Source organism: Sceloporus occidentalis, unplaced genomic scaffold (assembly GCF_023333645.1).
Source record: "Sceloporus occidentalis isolate IW3139 unplaced genomic scaffold, rSceOcc1.0.p SCAF_29, whole genome shotgun sequence".
Lineage (NCBI taxonomy): Eukaryota > Metazoa > Chordata > Lepidosauria > Squamata > Phrynosomatidae > Sceloporus > Sceloporus occidentalis.
The window spans coordinates 6,960,230-6,981,241 of NW_028317009.1; the positions used below are offsets into that span (position 1 = coordinate 6,960,230).

Sequence of the window (21,012 nt, forward strand, 5' to 3'; positions counted from 1 at the left end):
TCCGCGCGGGATACATCTGCGGGATGTGTCGGGGTCCGCGCGGGATACATCTGCGGGATGTGTCGGGGTCCGCGCGGGATACATCTGCGGGATGTGTCGGGGTCCGCGCGGGATACATCTGCGGGATGTGTCGGGGTCCGCGCGGGATACATCTGCGGGATGTGTCGGGGTCCGCGCGGGATGTGTCGGGGTCCGCGCGGGATACATCTGCGGGATGTGTCGGGGTCCGCGCGGGATACATCTGCGGGATGTGTCGGGGTCCGCGCGGGATACATCTGCGGGATGTGTCGGGGTCCGCGCGGGATACATCTGCGGGATGTGTCGGGGTCCGCGCGGGATACATCTGCGGGATGTGTCGGGGTCCGCGCGGGATACATCTGCGGGATGTGTCGGGGTCCGCGCGGGATACATCTGCGGGATGTGTCGGGGTCCGCGCGGGATACATCTGCGGGATGTGTCGGGGTCCGCGCGGGATACATCTGCGGGATGTGTCGGGGTCCGCGCGGGATACATCTGCGGGATGTGTCGGGGTCCGCGCGGGATACATCTGCGGGATGTGTCGGGGTCCGCGCGGGATACATCTGCGGGATGTGTCGGGGTCCGCGCGGGATACATCTGCGGGATGTGTCGGGGTCCGCGCGGGATACATCTGCGGGATGTGTCGGGGTCCGCGCGGGATACATCTGCGGGATGTGTCGGGGTCCGCGCGGGATACATCTGCGGGATGTGTCGGGGTCCGCGCGGGATACATCTGCGGGATGTGTCGGGGTCCGCGCGGGATACATCTGCGGGATGTGTCGGGGTCCGCGCGGGATACATCTGCGGGATGTGTCGGGGTCCGCGCGGGATACATCTGCGGGATGTGTCGGGGTCCGCGCGGGATACATCTGCGGGATGTGTCGGGGTCCGCGCGGGATACATCTGCGGGATGTGTCGGGGTCCGCGCGGGATACATCTGCGGGATGTGTCGGGGTCCGCGCGGGATACATCTGCGGGATGTGTCGGGGTCCGCGCGGGATACATCTGCGGGATGTGTCGGGGTCCGCGCGGGATACATCTGCGGGATGTGTCGGGGTCCGCGCGGGATACATCTGCGGGATGTGTCGGGGTCCGCGCGGGATACATCTGCGGGATGTGTCGGGGTCCGCGCGGGATACATCTGCGGGATGTGTCGGGGTCCGCGCGGGATACATCTGCGGGATGTGTCGGGGTCCGCGCGGGATACATCTGCGGGATGTGTCGGGGTCCGCGCGGGATACATCTGCGGGATGTGTCGGGGTCCGCGCGGGATGTATCTGCGGGATGTGTCGGGGTCCGCGCGGGATGTATCTGCGGGATGTGTCGGGGTCCGCGCGGGATGTATCTGCGGGATGTGTCGGGGTCCGCGCGGGATGTATCTGCGGGATGTATCTGCGGGATGTATCTGCGGGATGTATCTGCGGGATGTATCTGCGGGATGTATCTGCGGGATGTATCTGCGGGATGTATCTGCGGGATGTATCTGCGGGATGTATCTGCGGGATGTATCTGCGGGATGTATCTGCGGGATGTGTCGGGGTCCGCGCGGGATACATCTGCGGGATGTGTCGGGGTCCGGGCTCATGCGGTATACGTCCGGGTTCATGCAGACCAGCATAAGACCTTGCTGAGAGAATGAAGATACTAACATGTTCTTTTATATGGTCGCTAGCAGCGTGTGTCTCGCGCAGGTAATTGTTCAGCTGACCGTCCTTTCTCAGGTTGGTGGAAGCAGATATCCTAACGAAGGCGAATCAAGAGAGGTCCGGAAACCCTCTAGGAAGAGATTCCCGGTGCATTGGCTTTTAGTCTCATGTTAGACCCTCACCCAGTTTATCAGATACTTCATACCATCCTCAACTATAACGTGTCGCGGGATCGCCCCAGACACAGAGACAGCACATTGTGTGGCCCTTGTCAGAGCGCCTAACCCCATGCATCAGATTGTGTGGCCCTTGTCAGAGCCCCTAACCCCATGCATCAGATTGTGTGGCCCTTGTCAGAGCCCCTAACCCCATGCATCAGATTGTGTGGCCCTTGTCAGAGCCCCTAACCCCCCGCATCAGATTGTGTGGCCCTTGTCAGAGCCCCTAACCCCCCGCATCGCCCGCGGTGTGATTTTCCGCTGGAGACGTTTGCGCAGAAATCGGCTAATTTAAAAGGGAAAGGACGGCTGGATCCGTAGCCCGAGGGCAATGTGATTTTCTAGATGCATGTAGCCGGAGCCATAGGCGGAAGGCGCCTGTCTGAGCGCAGCACGCCTCGGGCCCCCGCACACCGCTTGTCTGATCTCGTGAACAACAATAATAATAATTATTCTAGGAATAGTAGGAACTACACTGATGTTTTGTAACCAAATTCTTCCCTTCGGAACTCAGCCAGGAGCGGCTCTGTACCTCGTTCACCTGGACCTGACCGTAGTGGACGTTAATGACCAGAGCCCAGAGTGGACAATGGAGCCCTCGCCTTTCCTGGCTGCGGTGTTACCTTCTGCTGGCCCGGGAACACGCGTGTATAAGCTACATGCTATGGATAAAGACGAAGGCATGAGCGGAGAAGTGGAGTATTTCTTATTGGAAGGTAATAATTCCAGAAACAGCATACGAAATGCACAATGTATATGATCCCGATGCGTTCCTCTCTCAGATGTGTGCCATTTCTGGTGGGTATCCCAGAACCTTTTTTGCAAGCCCCCTGTAGGGCTTTTAACTTGGCATTGGGGCGAGAGTGTTCTTGCTTGAAGGTTTGCTCTCGATGTACAGTTTTATGACATCTGTTGGTTTTCCAGGTGGAGAAGACAGATTTGTCGTTGACCACAGCACAGGTTGGATACGGACAACTAACCAGAGTCTACAGGAAGGTCAGGAGTATCTGCTCAACGTGCAGGCCGCTGATAAGCTTGGGATGAGAGGTTCCCCGGCTGTCGTGTCTGTGATCGCCGGTGTCAGACCCCCACAATTTAAACAAGCTTCGTACACCGTACACGTTCCAGAAAGCGCTGCCCCGGGAAGCACGTAAGTCGCCATTCAACGGTCTCTTTGGTTGTGGAGCCGCTGCCCGCGATGGATTGACCTGTCCTCCGTGTTCTAGGTTGGTGACCGTATCCGCGATATCGCATTAAAGTAATCCCCTGAGCTACAGCATGGTCGCAGGTCCCCAAAGCTTGCTCTCCGTTGACCGGATCACTGGCCAGGTGCGCTCATCAGGGCTGTAGATTTTGAGAGTGACCCTCAACAGTTTCTACTGGGAGTTACCGCTACCGAAAAGCCGACGGACCTGAAGAGCACCGTGCAGGTAGCCCAACAGACGGCGGACAGGGTCTAGGAGTATTTCTCTGTATATGCCGCAATGTACGCTGTTGTGTTGCCCCATATCTCATACATTCATAGCCAGGTAGTCATTATGTTTTAATGAAGTACGAGATCAGGAAACAGAGCTCCTATAATGTTCTTCCATAATGTTCCTATATATTTTAATCAGGGGCGTACCTAGAGTATTTGGCACCTGGGGCGGATCCTGTATGTGGCACCCCCCCCACACACACACTTTAAAACTGCATAGCTTCTACCATTATATACCGGCGCAGACACTGAAGGTGATACAGCATAACACTTACTGTTATCATTATATACTGAGGCAGACATTGACGGTTGTACAGCATAACACCTACCACTATATACTGAGGCAGACAATGACGGTGGTACAACATAACGCCTATCACTATATACTGAGGCACACATTGACGGTGGTACAGCGTAATCCCTATCACTATACATTGAGCCAGACATTGACGATAGTGCAGCATAACTCCTATCACTATATACTAAGCCAAACATTGATGTGGTGTAGGCCTACCACTTCATTAGTAGTAGGGATGCACCGAAACAAATTCTGGACTGAAACCGAAAATGCAGCATTTACCTGGCCGAAACCGAATATGACCCCCCCACGCCATAAAAAAAAATCTAACACTTTTATTTTAAGTAAGTAACACACCAAAATAGAACAAAACAATTAAATAACAATATTAATATATATATATATATATATATATGATTGTTAACAGCAATCACATTCCTGTCATGCCCAGGCATATGCAGATTCCAGGATGTACTCGCAGAGTTGGCATGACTCCCTTTTGTCCTACCTACCCCGTCTCACTCCCTTCTCCCTATCTACCCCCTATCCCCCCGCCTCACTCTCTTCTCCCTATCTACCCCCTCCTAACAATCTACCCTCTCCCCCTTTGAAGTTCACTTACCTTTCAGGAGTCCTGCGGTGGGGGTGCAAGGCCTCTGTCTCCCAGCTCTGCCACTGTATAGAACAGTATAGAGTGATGGGAGTTATGATGTACTAGAGCATAATTATATAATGAAAAATACATTGGAAATGGTACAGCATAACACCCATCACTCTCACACACTTACCAATCCGCACACACACCAATCCACACACACACCAATCCACACACACACCAATCCACACACACACCAATCCACACACACACCAATCCACACACACACCAATCCACACACACACCAATCCACACATACACCAGTGCAGACATACACCAATCCACACACACACCAATCCACACATACACCAATCCACACATACACCAATCCACATATATACCAATCCACACATACCAATCCACACACACCAATCCACACACACCAATCCAGACATTTACCAATTCACACACATACCAATCCACACATATACTAATCCACACATATACTAATCCACATATATACCAATCCACACACATACCAATCCACACACATACCAATCCACACACATACCAATCCACACACATACCAATCCACACACATACCAATCCACACATACCAATCCACACATACACCAATCCACACATACACCAATCCACACATATACCAATCCACACACATACCAATCCACACACATACCAATCCACACACATACCAATCCACACACATACCAATCCACTCTCACTCACTGAATGCTTTCCTACCTTTCCTCTTTTCTCCTTACAGCTTCTTTTCCTCCTCTTCTTCGGTTCTTCTGTCTTCTTCCGGTTCAGTGGGCGCGGCTTCTGTGTTGTCCGCCGGGATCTGACAACAAATCCGGGCGCACAGCAGCTGTTGCCGCGCAGATCGCAAGGGAGCGATATCGGAGGTCTTTAACAGACCTCCGGCTCCCTTGAGTGATTTTAAGCCGGGTTCAAGGGTTGAACCCGGCTTAAAATCACTCAAGGGAGCCGGAGGTCTGTTAACCCCTTCGGTACCGGGACATACCTGGTACTTCCTGGTTAACAGTCACTGGTAGACCGGGACGTACCAGGTACGTCTCCTCCAAAAAACGCCCCCGCATCACCACAATCGCGGTGATCGTGGGGGCGCTGCTGCTGCTGTCTGCCCAGGACTCCTGGGCAGACAGCACAGCCTGTCTAAGACCGCCCCCAAGCCTACGATCGCTCCCACGGAGTGATTTTGTAGGCAGAGACAGCGATTGCAGAAAAATCTGCAATCGCGGTTTCAGCTGCCACAGGCAGCTTCAGGGAAGGGGGGGGTGTTGAATGGGTCCCCGCACAAGTGTGGGGACCTGATCCAACACCCCCCTGCTGCCTGATCGCCCCATGAGAGCGTCAGTGCAGCGTTAACCCCTTCAATGCCGCAATGGTTAATTCCCGTTTTGTAGGGGGCTCTGCTGCTGGTGGTCTGCCTGGAAGCCCAGGCAGACCAGCAACAGCAAAAACGACCCCCCAGAAGTCCTCTGATCAGTCCTGTAGGACTGATCAGAGAGACTCCTCCCCTACAATCTCCAGTCTATTGGAGATTGTGTCCCAGCTGCCAGAGGCAGCTTCAGGGACAGGGAGCCGGGTTCTTTGGTCTCATGTGGAGACCAGACCCCCCCACCCTTCCTCAGTTAACCCCTACCCCACCTCTTCCTCAATTAACCCCTTCAATGCTGCGATTGTGTATGACCCCCATCGCAGCATTGCAGGGGTTAATATTAGTCCCCACAAGCTTGTGGGGACTAAATATCAGTCAATGCTGTGCTTCAATGGAGCATCAGCATTGAAAGAGTTAAAAAAAAATGTAAAAAAAATTAATAATAATTAAAAAAAAAATGTAAAAAAATTAATAAAATAATAATAATAATAAAAAAAAAAAAAAATAACAGCACTGACCTGAAAGTCCAGGGTGCTTCCAGGTCAAATGCTGGGCTGATCAGATCGCTCCTGGCCAATAGGAGTGATCGGATCATTGTGGCAGCCCACGGATGACCCTGCTCTACAAAGAGAGAGGGGTCATCTAGGGTAATTATGAAAAAACACAAATTAATAAATGAAAAAATCATAATTATTACCTGATCACTTGTCGGTGACATTTTAAGTCGCTGATTATTGATCGGTCTCCCTGATTGATGTCAGCGGCCTAAACCTGTCACTTACAAGTAATCTGATGAAAAAAAATATTTAAAAAAATGTAAATGCACATGTTCCAGTTTTGCCCTGATAGCGTCCTCAAAAAGTGCATGAACCATGCATGTGAGGTCTTGTTGGAATCAGGGGATCTTGGTGAACAAAATGTGGTGTCTTCCACTGTTGCACTTATGGTGTGCAAGAAATTCAGTGCAACATTGAAATGTATGCGTTAAAAAAGCAGTAAAATAATTTCCCTTTGAAGTTTGGCAGACATAAGTGAAGAAATGGCTAGCTGAAAACTGTCAAAACTACCCTAGTTGAACACCTTGACTTGTCTACTGTTCATAAATATATACTTTTATGGGGTAATTTACAGTGGGGGGGCTTCCAAAATGTCCCAAATGGGATATGGGCCCAGGAAACCAATTTCTGAAAATTCCAAATGTGAAAATGAAAATGCGCATGTTCCAGTTTTGCCCTCATATGTTCCTCAAAAAATGCATGAACCATGCATGTGAGGCCTTGTTGGAACCGGGGGATGTTGGTGAACACAATTTGGTGTTGTTTTCTGCAGTTGCACATATTCTATACAAAATATAATAGGAAATCTAAAGCAACATTGCAACATATGCAAAAAAAACAAAAAAATATAAAAATACCTCAAAATTTGGCAGCAATTGGCGATAAAATCCCTGTTTGAAAAGTGTCAAAATGACCCTAGTTGTACACCTTGACTTATCTACTTTTCATAAACATATAATTTTGGGGGGATAATCAGTATCTGTGACAACTATTGCAGTTATTAGACTACCATGCCAAATTTGAAAAAAATTACATTTCAAAAACGTGATGCATGCTTTGCAATATTTGCCCTATACTGGTCAAAATAGATAAAAATCCTGGCCATGTTGGGTGGTTTCCAAATCAGGACAACTTAATGAATATATTTGGGATAATTTTTTCCCATTGGTTCAATGTGTGTACAATTTGTATGTATACAAAACTGTAAAAAAATGCGTTTTTTTTCATTTTTTCCCCACTTTTTCCAGTTTATTTCAAACAAAACAATGTACTACCCAGCTTAATATGGTTTCAAATGAAAGCCCTACTTGTGCTGAAAAAAACAATATATGATTTGTGTGGGTGCACCAATTGATAAGAGAGAAATTACAGTTGAAGAAAGACATGGCAAAAACACAAAAACGGCTCCGGTCCTTTAGCGACACGTTAGTATCAAAATCCCGGTCCTGAAGGGGTTAAAGACCTCCGATACCGCTCCCTTGCGAGCCTGCTCCTCCAGCGGCGGACATTACTGTCCGTCTCTGGAGGGGTGCCGGGTGCCGCAAGTTGGCACCCCCTGATGAGCGGCACCCGGTGCGGACCGCCCACCCCGCCCCCCGCCAGGTACGCTACTGATTTTAATTAAAGTGCTGCACAGAGAGGCTCGCTAATGCCTGCACAGATGGTGGGAGACTCTTTCTAGCCCAAAAGGAGATAAAATAGTGGAATTTATGCATCAGAAAGATGTCGGCTCGTGTGCCGGGACGTGCAGCGCTTACGCACGAGTTTGGGGAGAACGCACCCCGGCAGGAGTTGTTTAGTGGCTTGAGATGTCTTCGCGCGCATGATATATATTTGGATGCGTTGCTATGTTATGCAGATTGAATATTTTTCTCATTGAATATCTTGCAGGTGGCGGTTGGAATCACAGATGTTAATGACTGCAAGCCAGAATTTCAGCAGCGAATCTATAGCAAGGATAACGTACCTGAAACAGTGCCTGCGGCAGCCGCTCTCTTACAAGGTTAATGTGATAGTCCTTGCTGGCGTGGGGGTCTTATAGCTCTCTACCCGTACGCCCCACGAGATAGAATGCACTTTTCAGGTGATAACTCTCACTTCTTGGTATATTAGGAGATAGCGGCTGAGAAGAGGATCTATTTGTTAATTACTGAAGAGGTAGAATTTTAATTTTTTAAGACTTTGTCATATTTCTATAGTATAATATATAGTATAGTATATGGTATAATATATAGTATAATATAGCTTCCTGCATCAGTCTGAAAGATGTCACCCCTGCGGTGAGATACTCTGTGCTCTATTTCTATAATGCTCCTACTTCCAGAAGTGGAATTAGCAGAGTATGTATATATGTGTGTGTGTATATATATTTATGTATGTATGTGTGCATGTGTATGTATATATGGATGTATGTGTGTGTATGTATGTGTGTATATATTTATGTATGTATGTGTGTGTGTGTATAAGTGTATAAATGTATTGGGTAAAATGTAATTTTCCCTTTAAGCCTTCAAAATAATTTTCACTAGACTTGCGCATTCGTCTTCGGGCGAACATGAAAACGAGCACGAAGAGGCCGTTTTTTTGTTCGTTCCGAAGACACGCCGAAGAGAATACAGTGCCGGCAAACCGTAGGCGAAGACGAAGACTCACAATCACGAAGAATCGAAGATTCTTCGTGATCGTCTTCGTTTTTGCCGCGCAGTCGCCAAAATTTCAAACAGGAGTGAGCTGATCTCGTCTGTCCAATCAGCTCACTCTTGTGACGTCACGCTAAGGGTCTCGTCCAATGCCTGTGCTGCTGTTTTTTGAATTCTGAAGGCGCCTTTATAAGACCAGAGCTTGCCTGAGAGATCCATTCATTTTTCGCTGTGACTGCTTTGGCAACACTGCTGTGCTGCATCCGAGCGTTACAGAGAGATTGTTCTGTTCTGTGTGAGACTGGTAAGCCTTAGCCTGCCATTTCTCACAGTGTACTTCATCCTCACTTCAGTGCTACTTAATATAATTAATAATAATAATAATTTGATTAATTTAATTTTTTTTATTTAATTTGTCATCAACTGTAGTTTAAGTGCTGTTGAGTTGACAGTGCACCCAGTGCCTCAGTGGCACTGGGGTGCCCTTGCCCTGGGCTGGCAGTAGTGCCTATTGCCTGTCCTGCTTAAATAAATTAAATAGAATTTATAAATAATAATTTAATAGAATCTATAATTTAATAGTTCATTTATTATATATATATATATTTGTCAGTCATATATATATATATATTCTATAGTATACTAGTGTAGCGTGTACTGTAGACATTCATCTACTAGTGTCTAATTTAAAATCAGTAATATTAATTAATATAATTAATAATTGAATTCATTATAAACTTATATATATATTTGTCAGTTATAGTTAGTAATAGTATACTAGTGTAGAGTGTACTGTAGACATTCAAGACATCTACTAGTGTCTAATCTAAAATCAGTAATATCAATAATTCTATAATTCTTTCTTGTCTTAATAGTTAATTAAATTAGCTATAAATAAAAGTAATAATATTAATTAATTACTACTAGCGTATAGTTCAGCTAATCTTATTAGTACTGGTGCTGCAGCTCTATAGTTTGTGCTTTGTTTTAGCAACAGTAAGAGACCAAGTCAATTTTTCTTAATTAATCTTTCATTTTATTTCATTTGTTTTGCTCACCTCAGTCCATCAGTGAAGTGAACTTGTTGGGCTAGTGAGTGCAGCCGCATAAGTGCTGTGTTTTTTTTTGATCAGCAAGCAGTGACGTTAACTGTTTTGCAAAGATTTTCTCATTTATTTTACATTTTATTTCAATTTTATTAAAAGTACCCTTAGTGTTTTGCTCACCTCAGTCCATCAGTGAAGTGAACTTGTTGGGCTAGTGAGTGCAGCAAGCAGTGAAGCTAACTGTTTTGCTGTGACAGTTTATTTTATTTCTAATTCTTTTCAAGAAAAATTGACTGTGACGAGCTGTACTAAGCAAAGCTTCAAGCTACTAGCTGTAGTACTAAAATAATTCTAATCTTCTTTAATCTTAATCTATAATATATTATAAATAATAATATTCTAATTCATAATCTATAATATAAGTAATTCTAATTCTAAATTCTAATTCATAATCTATATTCTTCTATCTATAATACATAATATATAAGTAAATTAGTTCTAATCTATTAATATTAATTAATAAATCATATACTGAATCTGATTTAACCTCACTTTAGCTTAGTGGGTTTGAGAGCGTCTGCCTAGAGGTAGACTTATAGTAAGGAAATATAGCTTTAGGCTAGCATAGTAGTAGGCTAAGCTCTTAGGCCCGTGTAAATTCAAATTAAAAATAAAATACTGCTAGTTATTAAATAGTTAATCTTGAGTTAATAATTTAAATAACTTTAGGATTTTGGCAGATTGCACACAGCACAGTGCAGTAGTGCATAGTTTTACTTTTTAAGCAGTAGCACTGAAGAGAACTTCCTCTAATTTTTTTGTCTTTAATTCGTTTTTCCTTTTTTTTATTTTTATTTTTTTATTTTTTTTTTTTATAGTTTTTTAAACACTACACTATACTACACTACACTACACTACACACACAACACAAAATTTGAAATGGATCCTCCTTTTGGGACTAAGGAGGGACAAGCTCCATCTACCACCACCACCACCAGCACCACCACCAGCACCACCACCAGTTCTAAGATGCAGCCTTTGCGTCAGTCTAGTCGGCCAAGTAGGCCAAGCTCTCGCTTATCATTTGGGGAAGCATTGCTTGAAGGATCATCAAGTAAAGGAAAGGCACCAAAAGCAGGCAGTAGTAGTGCGGCTAGGCCCACAAGCTCTATGGTTTTTTACGGAAAGCCTAAAGCACCAGAAGCACGTTCAAAGTTAAAGGGTAGCACAAGTAGTACCAGCCCAGTGACTAAAAAGAAGTGCCTTTTGCCCCAAGCAGCATCTTCCCCATCCACCAGCAGCATGCAAGGTACCAAGCAGAGCCAAATTAGCAGCAAGACTCAGAGGGGTCCCAAACCAAAGCGATCTCATTCCTTTGTAGGGAAAACCACCACCACCACCCCCACCTCTACCGCCTCTACCACCACTAGTGCTGCGCCTACTGTTCCCACTGGTACCGCCACGCCATGTCCTCCTAGTACCTCTAGCAAGCCACCAAGTCCTTACAAAATTTTTGTAAAGACAGTTAGAGAGAGGGCTACACATAGTGGAACTCCACCTAGCGAGGTAGCAGAGGAGCCTGAGACTGAGAGGCCAAGTGCAGAGTCTATTCTTCCTGCTCGCACTACTACTAGTCACGAGTCTCACGACGATATCAGTCTTAGCTCCAGCCTAGCAGGAATTCCATTCGATCTGGCTAATGAAGAGCTAGACTATGAGCCAGAGGAAGTAGAGGAGATGAGTGGTCAGGAATCAGATTCCTCAGGGAGCAGTGTCCAAATGACTAGTGCACAATTTTCCCCTGAGCCTCCACCTTCTCCGCTACGATCATCACCATCACCACCACCAGCAGCAGCAGCAGCAAAACCTAGCAAATCTAAAGCAATTAGCAGTCCCACTATGGCCAGTACTGTTACCACCAGTCCCACCACCACTAGTTCTGCCTCTGTTCATCCACCCCGAGCAGTAAGAGCAGCACCCAAGGCACACTCCAAGGCTATGCACGCCCCAATTTGGGAGCACTTTGAAAATGTTGAAGAAGGGCGCTATGGAAAGTGCAAACATTGTGGGAAGCTAATAAGCAGAGGGAAAGTGTCTGGCCATTTTACCAGTGCTAGCATGAAGCATCACCTCAGCACTCAACACAACGCTGTGCTATTGGGGAAAGATGCAGAGGTAAAACTTAGTGCAGGCAGCATAGCTGGTGGCCGTGGAAAAACCCCAACAGCTTCTTCTTCTGAGCCAATAGCAGCAGCAGCAGCAGCAGCAGCAACTAGTGCTGGCAGCCAGAGACCAAGGCAGGTTGGAGCACTGCATGTCCAGCCCACCCTGGAACAATTTGTGGCATTCCAATCCAAAAGGTCAATGCCCAAACAGCAGTCCAATAAAGTAACGCGACTGATTGGTCAGTTCATTGCTGTTGGAGGGGCATCCTTCTCTATGATCGAAGGGGAGCCTTTCAAACAATTGATGGCGGCTGTGGCTCCACAATATACAGTTCCGTCACGTTCCACTTTCAGCAGGAACATTGTCCCCTCATTGTATCGGTCCTGTGTTGCAGCAGTGAAAGAGGAGCTTTCCAAGGCTGCTGGTCAGTCTGTTCATTTCACTACAGATTTGTGGAGTGCACCTAGCGGCCAGCATGCCTTTCTTTCTTTGACAGCACACTGGTGGCAGCCCGGTGTGTCTAAGGAAGCTGCTGCAGCAGGCTACCGATCTTTCCTTCTCCATGCAGAAGTGATGGATGAAAAGCACACTTCCCAAAACATTCTGCATGCGATGAGGAAAATGTTTAGCCTTTGAGTGGGAGCAGAGGCGGGCACCAATGTTGAAGTTGGTTTTGTGGTAACTGACGGAGGTGCCAATATGGTGAAAGTGCTGCGAGATGGTCATATTGTTGGTGTGCGCTGTGCAGCCCACATCATCCATCTTGTAGTGAAGGCAGCAATGTCAGAAGGAACTAATGTGGCAGCAGTAGTTCTGTCTCGCTGCAGAAAGATCGCTGGGCACTTTCACCATAGTGTTAAGGCTAGCCAACTTTTGAGGGAAGAGCAAGAGAGGTCAGGTCTTCCCGTACACTGCCTACGTCAGGATGTCAGTACACGGTGGAACTCCACGTTAGACATGCTCGAGAGGATTTTGGAGCAGCAGAGGGCAATCCATAATCTTGCCTCAGAGCACAATATTGGGATTACCTCTCCATTGAATAGGGAGGATTGGACAGTGATCGCCCAGCTAGTGGCAGTCCTTAAACCATTCAGGGATGCCACAGAAAATTTAAGCTCAAACACTGCCAGTCTGGCCCAGGTAATCCCAGTGTTCTCCCATCTAGGCAGCAAGATGGATGTGTTCCTTGGAAACCGTGAGGCTGTTCAAGGTGGCACTCTACATCCTGACGTAGCAGCCATAGTCAGGAAGCTGAAGGATCTGCTAAAAGTACACCTTCGCAAACGAATGGAAGAGAGTCCCGAAATGATGCTAGCGTGCCTTTGCGATCCAAGAATTAAGGGAAAGCTAGCTTTGAAATTTAATGTTCTCAGTAGCTACCGGGAGCAATTGGTCAACAAGGTGCGTGACTGGCAGCGTAAAATGGGAATGCTGTCCGAGGAGGGAGAGGTGCAGGAGGAGGAAGAGATGATGTGGTCTGCTACTCCTAGCAGCAGCATCAGCAGCAGTGCCACAAGCAGCACAACACAGCTGAGTGGAGCAGCTGCGTTTTGGGAAGAGGCACTTGGGAGTATAGTTGGACCATGTGACAGCGCTAGCAGCAGAAAGGAGAGTAGTGCTGCTGAAATGGTCAAACTTTACCTCTGTGAAGTTCCTTCTGTGCCTAATGTTGATCCTCTTAGCTACTGGGATGAAAAGAAGAGTGTGTGGCCTGCACTCTCATGGGTTGCGCAGCAGCTACTATCATGTCCGCCAACCACTGTTCAAAGTGAGCGCGTGTTTTCTATGACTGGAAACATACTGAGTCCACAGCGCTCACGCATGGCACCTCATCTGATGGAGCAGATTGCCTTCCTTAAATTCAATCTGCCCAAGTTGGGTTACCCAGCTCTTAGCTTGGAAAGTTAATTTTTGTTATCTGTAATGTTTAAGGTAGTTTCTCCCCCTGGTTGCACGTGTTTGCGGTGTGGCAACGTCTGCTACCTCCGCCGGTGTAGCCAATTTACGCTAGGGCCTAGTGTCTGAGTTCTGGAAGTCCACTCCCAAACGCCATGGACTGACAGACTTTCATGCTTTGCCCTGGGGTGAAACAGGTGAGCGGGTCGTCAATTGCCCACTCATTCACCTTTTTCCTTTTCCAACGGTGCTGCTGGTGGTGGTGCCAGCATCTTTTGCCAGTTCGCTTCCTGGCTGAAATCATGCCTCAAATGTCCCTAATGGAGAGGGTAGTTTCTCCCCCTGGTTGCACTTGCTGCGGTGTGGCAATGCCTGCTACCTCCGCCGGTGTAGCCAATTTACGCTAGGGCCTAGTGTCTGAGTTCTGGAAGTCTGCTCCCAAACGCCAAGGACTGACAGTCTTTGGATGCTTTGCCCTTGGGTGAAACAGGTGAGCGGGTCGTCAATTGCCCACTCATTTGCCTTTTCCAATGCTGCTGCTGCTGCTGCTGCTGGTGGTGGTGCCAGCGTCTCTTCTCTGCCAGTTCGCTTCCTGGCTAGTGTCATGCCTCAAATGTCCCTAATGGAGAGGGTAGTTTCTCCCCCCTGGTTGCACTTGCTGCGGTGTGGCAACGCCTGCTACCTCCGCCAATGTAGCCAGCTTAGGCTAGGGCCTTGTGTCTGAGTTCTGGAAGTCTGCTCCCAAACGCCAAGGACTGACAGTCTTTGGATGCTTTGCCCTGGGGTGGAACAGGTGAGCGGGTCGTCAATTGCCCACTCATTCGCCTTTCCCAATTCTGCTGCTGGTGGTGGTGCCAGCGTCTCTTCTCTGCCAGTTCGCTTCCTGGCTAGTGTCATGCCTGAAATGTCCCTAATGGAGAGGGTAGTTTCTCCCCCCTGGTTGCACTTGCTGCGGTGTGGCAACGCCTGCTACCTCCGCCGGTGTAGCCAGCTTACGCTAGGGCCTTGTGTCTGAGTTCTGGAAGTCCGCTCCCAAACGCCAAGGACTGACAGTGTTTGGATGCTTTGCTCTGGGGTGGAACAGGTGAGTGGGTCGTCAATTGCCCACTCATTCGCCTTTCCCAATTCTGCTGCTGCTGGTGGTGGTGCCAGCGTCTCTTCTCTGCCAGTTCGCTTCCTGGCTAGTGTCATGCCTCAAATGTCCCTAATGGTAAGGGCAGTTTCTCCCCCCTGGTTGCACTTGCTGCGGTGTGGCAACGCCTGCTACCTCCGCCAATGTAGCCAGCTTACGCTAGGGCCTTGTGTCTCAGCTCTGGAAGTCCGCTCCCAAACGCCAAGGACTGACAGTGTTTGGATGCTTTGCTCTGGGGTGGAACAGGTGAGTGGGTCGCCAATTGCCCACTCATTCGCCTTTCCCAATTCTTTTGCTGCTGGTGGTGGTGCCAGCGTCTCTTCTCTGCCAGTTCGCTTCCTGGCTAGTGTCATGCCTCAAATGTCCCTAATGGTAAGGGCAGTTTCTCCCCCCTGGTTGCACTTGCTGCGGTGTGGCAACGCCTGCTACCTCCGCCAATGTAGCCAGCTTACGCTAGGGCCTTGTGTCTCAGCTCTGGAAGTCCGCTCCCAAACGCCAAGGACTGACAGTGTTTGGATGCTTTGCTCTGGGGTGGAACAGGTGAGTGGGTCGCCAATTGCCCACTCATTCGCCTTTCCCAATTCTGCTGCTGCTGGTGGTGGTGCCAGCGTCTCTTCTCTGCCAGTTCGCTTCCTGGCTAGTGTCATGCCTCAAATGTCCCTAATGGTAAGGGCAGTTTCTCCCCCCTGGTTGCACTTGCTGCGGTGTGGCAACGCCTGCTACCTCCGCCAATGTAGCCAGCTTACGCTAGGGCCTTGTGTCTCAGCTCTGGAAGTCCGCTCCCAAACGCCAAGGACTGACAGTGTTTGGGTGCTTTGCTCTGGGGTGGAACAGGTGAGTGGGTTGCCAATTGCCCACTCATTCGCCTTTCCGAATTCTGCTGCTGCTGCTGGTGCCAGTGTCTCTTCAATGCCAGTTTGCTTCCTGGCTAGTGTCATGCCTCAATTGTCCCTAATGGTAAGGGCAGTTTCTCCCCCCTGGCTGCCTCTGTCTGCGGTGTGGCAACGCCTGCTACCTCCGCCGGAGTGGCCAGCTTACGCTAGGGCCTAGTGTCTGAGCTCTGGAAGTCTGCTGCCAAACGTCTAAGACTGACAGTGTTTGGGTGCTTTGCCCTGGGGTGAAACAGGTGAGTGGGTCGCCAATTGCCCACTCATTCGCCTTTCCCAATTCTGCTGCTGCTGGTGGTGGTGCCAGTGTCTCTTCGATGCCAGTTCGCTTCCTGGCTAGTGTCATGCCTCAAATGTCCCTAATGGTAAGGGCAGTTTCTCCCCCCTGGCTGCCTCTGTCTGCGGTGTGGCAACGCCTGCTACCTCCGCCGGAGTGGCCAGCTTACGCTAGGGCCTAGTGTCTGAGCTCTGGAAGTCTGCTGCCAAACGTCTAAGACTGACAGTGTTTGGGTGCTTTGCCCTGGGGTGAAACAGGTGAGTGGGTCGCCAATTGCCCACTCATTCGCCTTTCCCAATTCTGCTGCTGCTGCTGGTGGTAGTGCCAGTGTCTCTTCTCTGCCAGTTCGCTTCCTGGCTAGTGTCATGAATCAAATGTCCTTAATGGTAAGGGCAGTTTCTCCCCCCTGGCTGCCTCTGTCTGCGGTGTGGCAACGCCTGCTACCTCCGCCGGAGTGGCCAGCTTACGCTAGGGCCTAGTGTCTGAGCTCTGGAAGTCCGCTGCCAAACGTCTAGGACTGACAGTGTTTGGGTGGTTTGCCCTGGGGTGAAACAGGTGAGTGGGTCGCCAATTGCCCACTCATTCGCCTTTCCCAATTCTGCTGCTGCTGGTGGTGGTGCCAGTGTCTCTTCGATGCCAGTTCGCTTCCTGGCTAGCGTCATGAATCAAATGTCCCTAATGGTAAGGGCAGTTTCTCCCCCCTGGCTGCCTCTGTCTGCGGTGTGGCAACGCCTGCTACCTCCGCCGGAGTGGCCAGCTTACGCTAGGGCCTTGTGTCTGAGCTCTGGAAGTCTGCTGCCAAACGTCTAGGACTGACAGTGTTTGGGTGCTTTGCCCTGGGGTGAAACAGGTGAGTGGGTCGCCAATTGCCCACTCATTCGCCTTTCCCATTTTTCAATGCTGCTGCTGGTGGTGGTGGTGCCAGCATCTCTTCTCTGCCAGTTCGCTTCCTGGCTAGAGTCATGCCCAAAATGTCCCTGGTGGTAAGGGCAGTTTCTCCCCTCTGGCTGCGTCTGTTTGCGGTGTGGCAACGCCTGCTACCTCCGCCGGAGTGGCCAGCTTACGCTAGGGCCTTGTGTCTGAGCTCTGGAAGTCTGCTGCCAAACGTCTAAGACTGACAGTGTTTGGATGCTTTGCTCTGGGGTGAAACAGGTGAGTGGGTCGCCAATTGCCCACTCATTCGCCTTTTCCATTTCCTTTTCCATTTACATTTCATTATTTTCCTTCTGATACACAACCAACCAACCAAACATAACACACACAATAACACAAATAACACAGTGACATAACACATAACACACAACACATATAACACAGTGACATAACACATAACACACAACACATATAACACAGTGACAAGTGACAACACACATAACACACATAACACATACACGTACAATGCACAAATCACAAGGACCTTTCCTCTTGTTATTTGTCCTGGCCTTCATTTCTACACTCACTAGCATTAACGCTATAACTCACACTTCATACTATAACATTTTTCCATCCACATACCTGCCAACAGACCCAACTTTTTCAGGGACAGTCCTGCTTTTTTCCAGTCCTGTCCCATCTAATTTAGCTAAACTAGGTATGCAAATACATGTTGGTAGTTATAGCTCGGTAGGTAGCACTAGTATAAACATTAAATAAATATAATAAAGTACTAAATAATAAATCTAACTTTAAAATACATTTAAATAAACCCCTAATTTTTTTTTTAAAAACCATTAAAATTAAAATTAAATTATTATTTAGACATAATACATCTTTAACCAAAGCAGTGCACTGCTACTAATCTTAAACATAACCGTACATTAACCCTAAGCTATTTTTTAGTTCTTGTCCAACATTTTTCCATCCGCATACCTGCCAACACACCCAAGATTTTGGTGGACAGTCCTGCTTTTTTCCAGTCCTGTCCAGTAAAAGTTGGGTTGTTGCAAAGTATGCCATTGTAAATACCGTATTTGCTCGATTATAAGACGACCCTGATTATAAGACGACCCCCCAAATCTGAACATTAATTTAGGAAAAAAAGAAAAAGCCTGAATATAAGACGACCCTAAAGGAAAAAAGTTTTACCAGTAAATGTTAATTCATGTAAACTATTTTTTTTAATAAAAGCTATGATTGAGAAAAATATTTTTTTTGTTTTTATTTCTTGTATTTTCCAACCTGTCCCCCAGTTACGCACATCTGCCCCCAGGCTTGCCACTCCAATATGGCACTGTGGCCCATGATATGCCTTTTAACCCTCTATATGCCACTGTGCCCCATGGTATGCCTTTTGACCCCCTATGTGCCACTCTGCCTCCAGAAATGCCTTATACCCCTATATCCCATTCTGGCATTTAGGGGGTTAAAATGCATATTATGGGGCAGAGTGGCATATAGGGAGGTTTAAGGCATTTTAGGAGGCAGAGTGGCATTAAGGGAGTTAAAAGGCATTGTATAGAGCACTCTGCCTCCAGAAATGCCTTATATCCCTATATGCCACTCTGGCATTTAGGGGGTTAAAAGGCATATTATGGGGCAGAGTGGCATATAGGGAGGTATAAGGCATTTCAGGAGGCAGAGTGCCCCCTTAACGCCACTCCAGAAATGCCCTATGCCCCCATTTAACACACACACACACCCTATACCCCCATTTAACTAACACACACACACACACACACACCCTATACCCCCATTTAACTAACACCCACACACACACACACACACTCTCCCCCCCCTTCTCTCCCCTCTCAGCCCTCTCTTACCGGTGCTTCCAGCCGGGGCAGCGGGTTGACGTCGCCTTCCGCTGCAGCCGGAAGGAGGTGGAGTTGGCAGCGGGGGTTTGTATGCGTCCGTCGCGTATACTTTCCCCCGCTGTCAGAGATCAGAGTTCCCCGCACCTGTGCGGCACCGGTGCGGGGAACTCTGATCTCTGACAGTCGGGGAAGGTCTACGCGACGGACGCAGACAACCCCCGCTGCTAGCCACACCTCCTTCCGGCTGCAGCGGACGTTGTCTACGCTGATCGCGTAGACGTCAACCCGCTGCCCCGGCAATACAGCAGGAAGCACCGGTAAGTGTGTGTATGATGGGGGGGGGGGTGAGACAGGAGGATCCAGGTCCCCTGCAGCGGTGCGGGGGATCTGGATCTTAGTCTCCTACTCAGACTCTATTTGAGGTCTGATTAGAAGACGACCCCGATTAGAAGACGAGGGGTATTTTTCTGAAAAAAACCTCGTCTTATAATCGAGCAAATACGGTAGGTAGCAAATGTTAGGCATGTATTACAAGTGGTCCAAAATCAATTTAAAAATGTAAAATAATCCCTATTCTTTTATTAAACATCTATGGATGTGTGATTGTGTATGAAAAACGGAGGCCAAGTTCCTTGGAGCATTTGTCTCTAGGTCATTTTGTGTACAGTACACATCAGTACGTGTGTGCAACTCTATTGGTCGTTTCGGCAGGGGGCTGGCCTGCCATCAACGCATGAAGTGCGTTCTGCAATTCACTAGTTGATGCCAGACCAGCCCCCTGCCGAAACGACCAATAGAGTTGCACACACGTTCCTTCACGGCAGCTGCTGCTGCTCCGATGTGTTGTTAACCCCGTATTAACCCCTGCTAGGCAACCGGGAAGGAAACGAAGATTAAACGAGCACGAAGAATGTCCGCGAATATTCGCCCGAAGAGAAGACAGGAACGGGCGAATATTCGCGGAATACGAAGGTTTTTTTTCCCCCGAAGACGAGCACGAAGACGAACACGAAGAGCCCCCTGGTGCCCAAGTCTAATTTTCACCCAGTGATATCTGGGAAACAAAGAAAGTGAACGTCGAGCGATCAGCAGCAGGCTCAATTACAGCCGTAATCCCCAAGTCCCCACGATTGTCCTACTATAGGGCTGTTTCAGCTGCCAGCTGTATTGATGTGTAATGATATGGTATGATATGTATCAGAGCGCCACGCATGCTTATTGTTGTTATGTTTGCTTCTAACCAGTGACAGCCACCGACTGTGACTCCAGTTTGAATGGCGAGGTTTCCTATTATTCTTTGAGCCCCGATTTTGGCATCTCCGAGGAGGGCGTTATCAGCCCCGTCCGGGAGTTGGATTACGAGAGGCCCAACCATCTTTACGAGTTTGTGGTTCTGGCGATAGACCACGGAGAAGACCCAAACACCGGGACAGCCACCATCCGCATCCGTGTCTCCAACGTGAACGATGAAGCTCTGGAGTTCTCTCAAACCATGTAGGTGCAGCTCACGAGACTCTTCTTAGTTAGGGTAGTGCCGACATGTAGGTGGCAAACCTTTCCCCTTCACAGCGTGGAAGTAATGGATCCAAAACAGATTCAAACTTGAGAGTTTTGGGCAACCTTTCCCAAAGATTAATTGTCAAACTTTGGGCAATTTTCTAAGCTTCGCTTCCAAAGGGGAGGGCAATACAATGCTAGGTGATCATTTTAGAAGAGGGATAGTGTTGTCAGGTAATTAACAGCCACTCTGAATGTCATTCCCGTTCAGCAATGTGTGATCTATACTGCCCCCCGCAGGCCGGGGTAATGGTGCACGCGCTCCGCGAGGCGTATGAAATGCCGTTTCTGTTGTCCTGTATGTTGCACTCGCTCTACTCGGGGTGCCGTGTATAGCCCGGATTGTCAGAATGATTGCAGGGCCATTAGTCAGTTTATTGAGCGTGAGATGGTCGTTTAAAGAGAGGCGTCTCGAGGGGCCAAAGTT

The 21,012-nt window shown here is 48.4% G+C and overlaps 1 pseudogene; it reads left to right on the plus strand.

Moving 5' to 3' along the window:
- Positions 1 to 1,404: 1,404 nt before the first annotated feature.
- LOC149299238 (neural-cadherin-like) overlaps positions 1,405 to 21,012 on the plus strand; it is a 44,637-nt pseudogene continuing 25,029 nt past the window's right edge.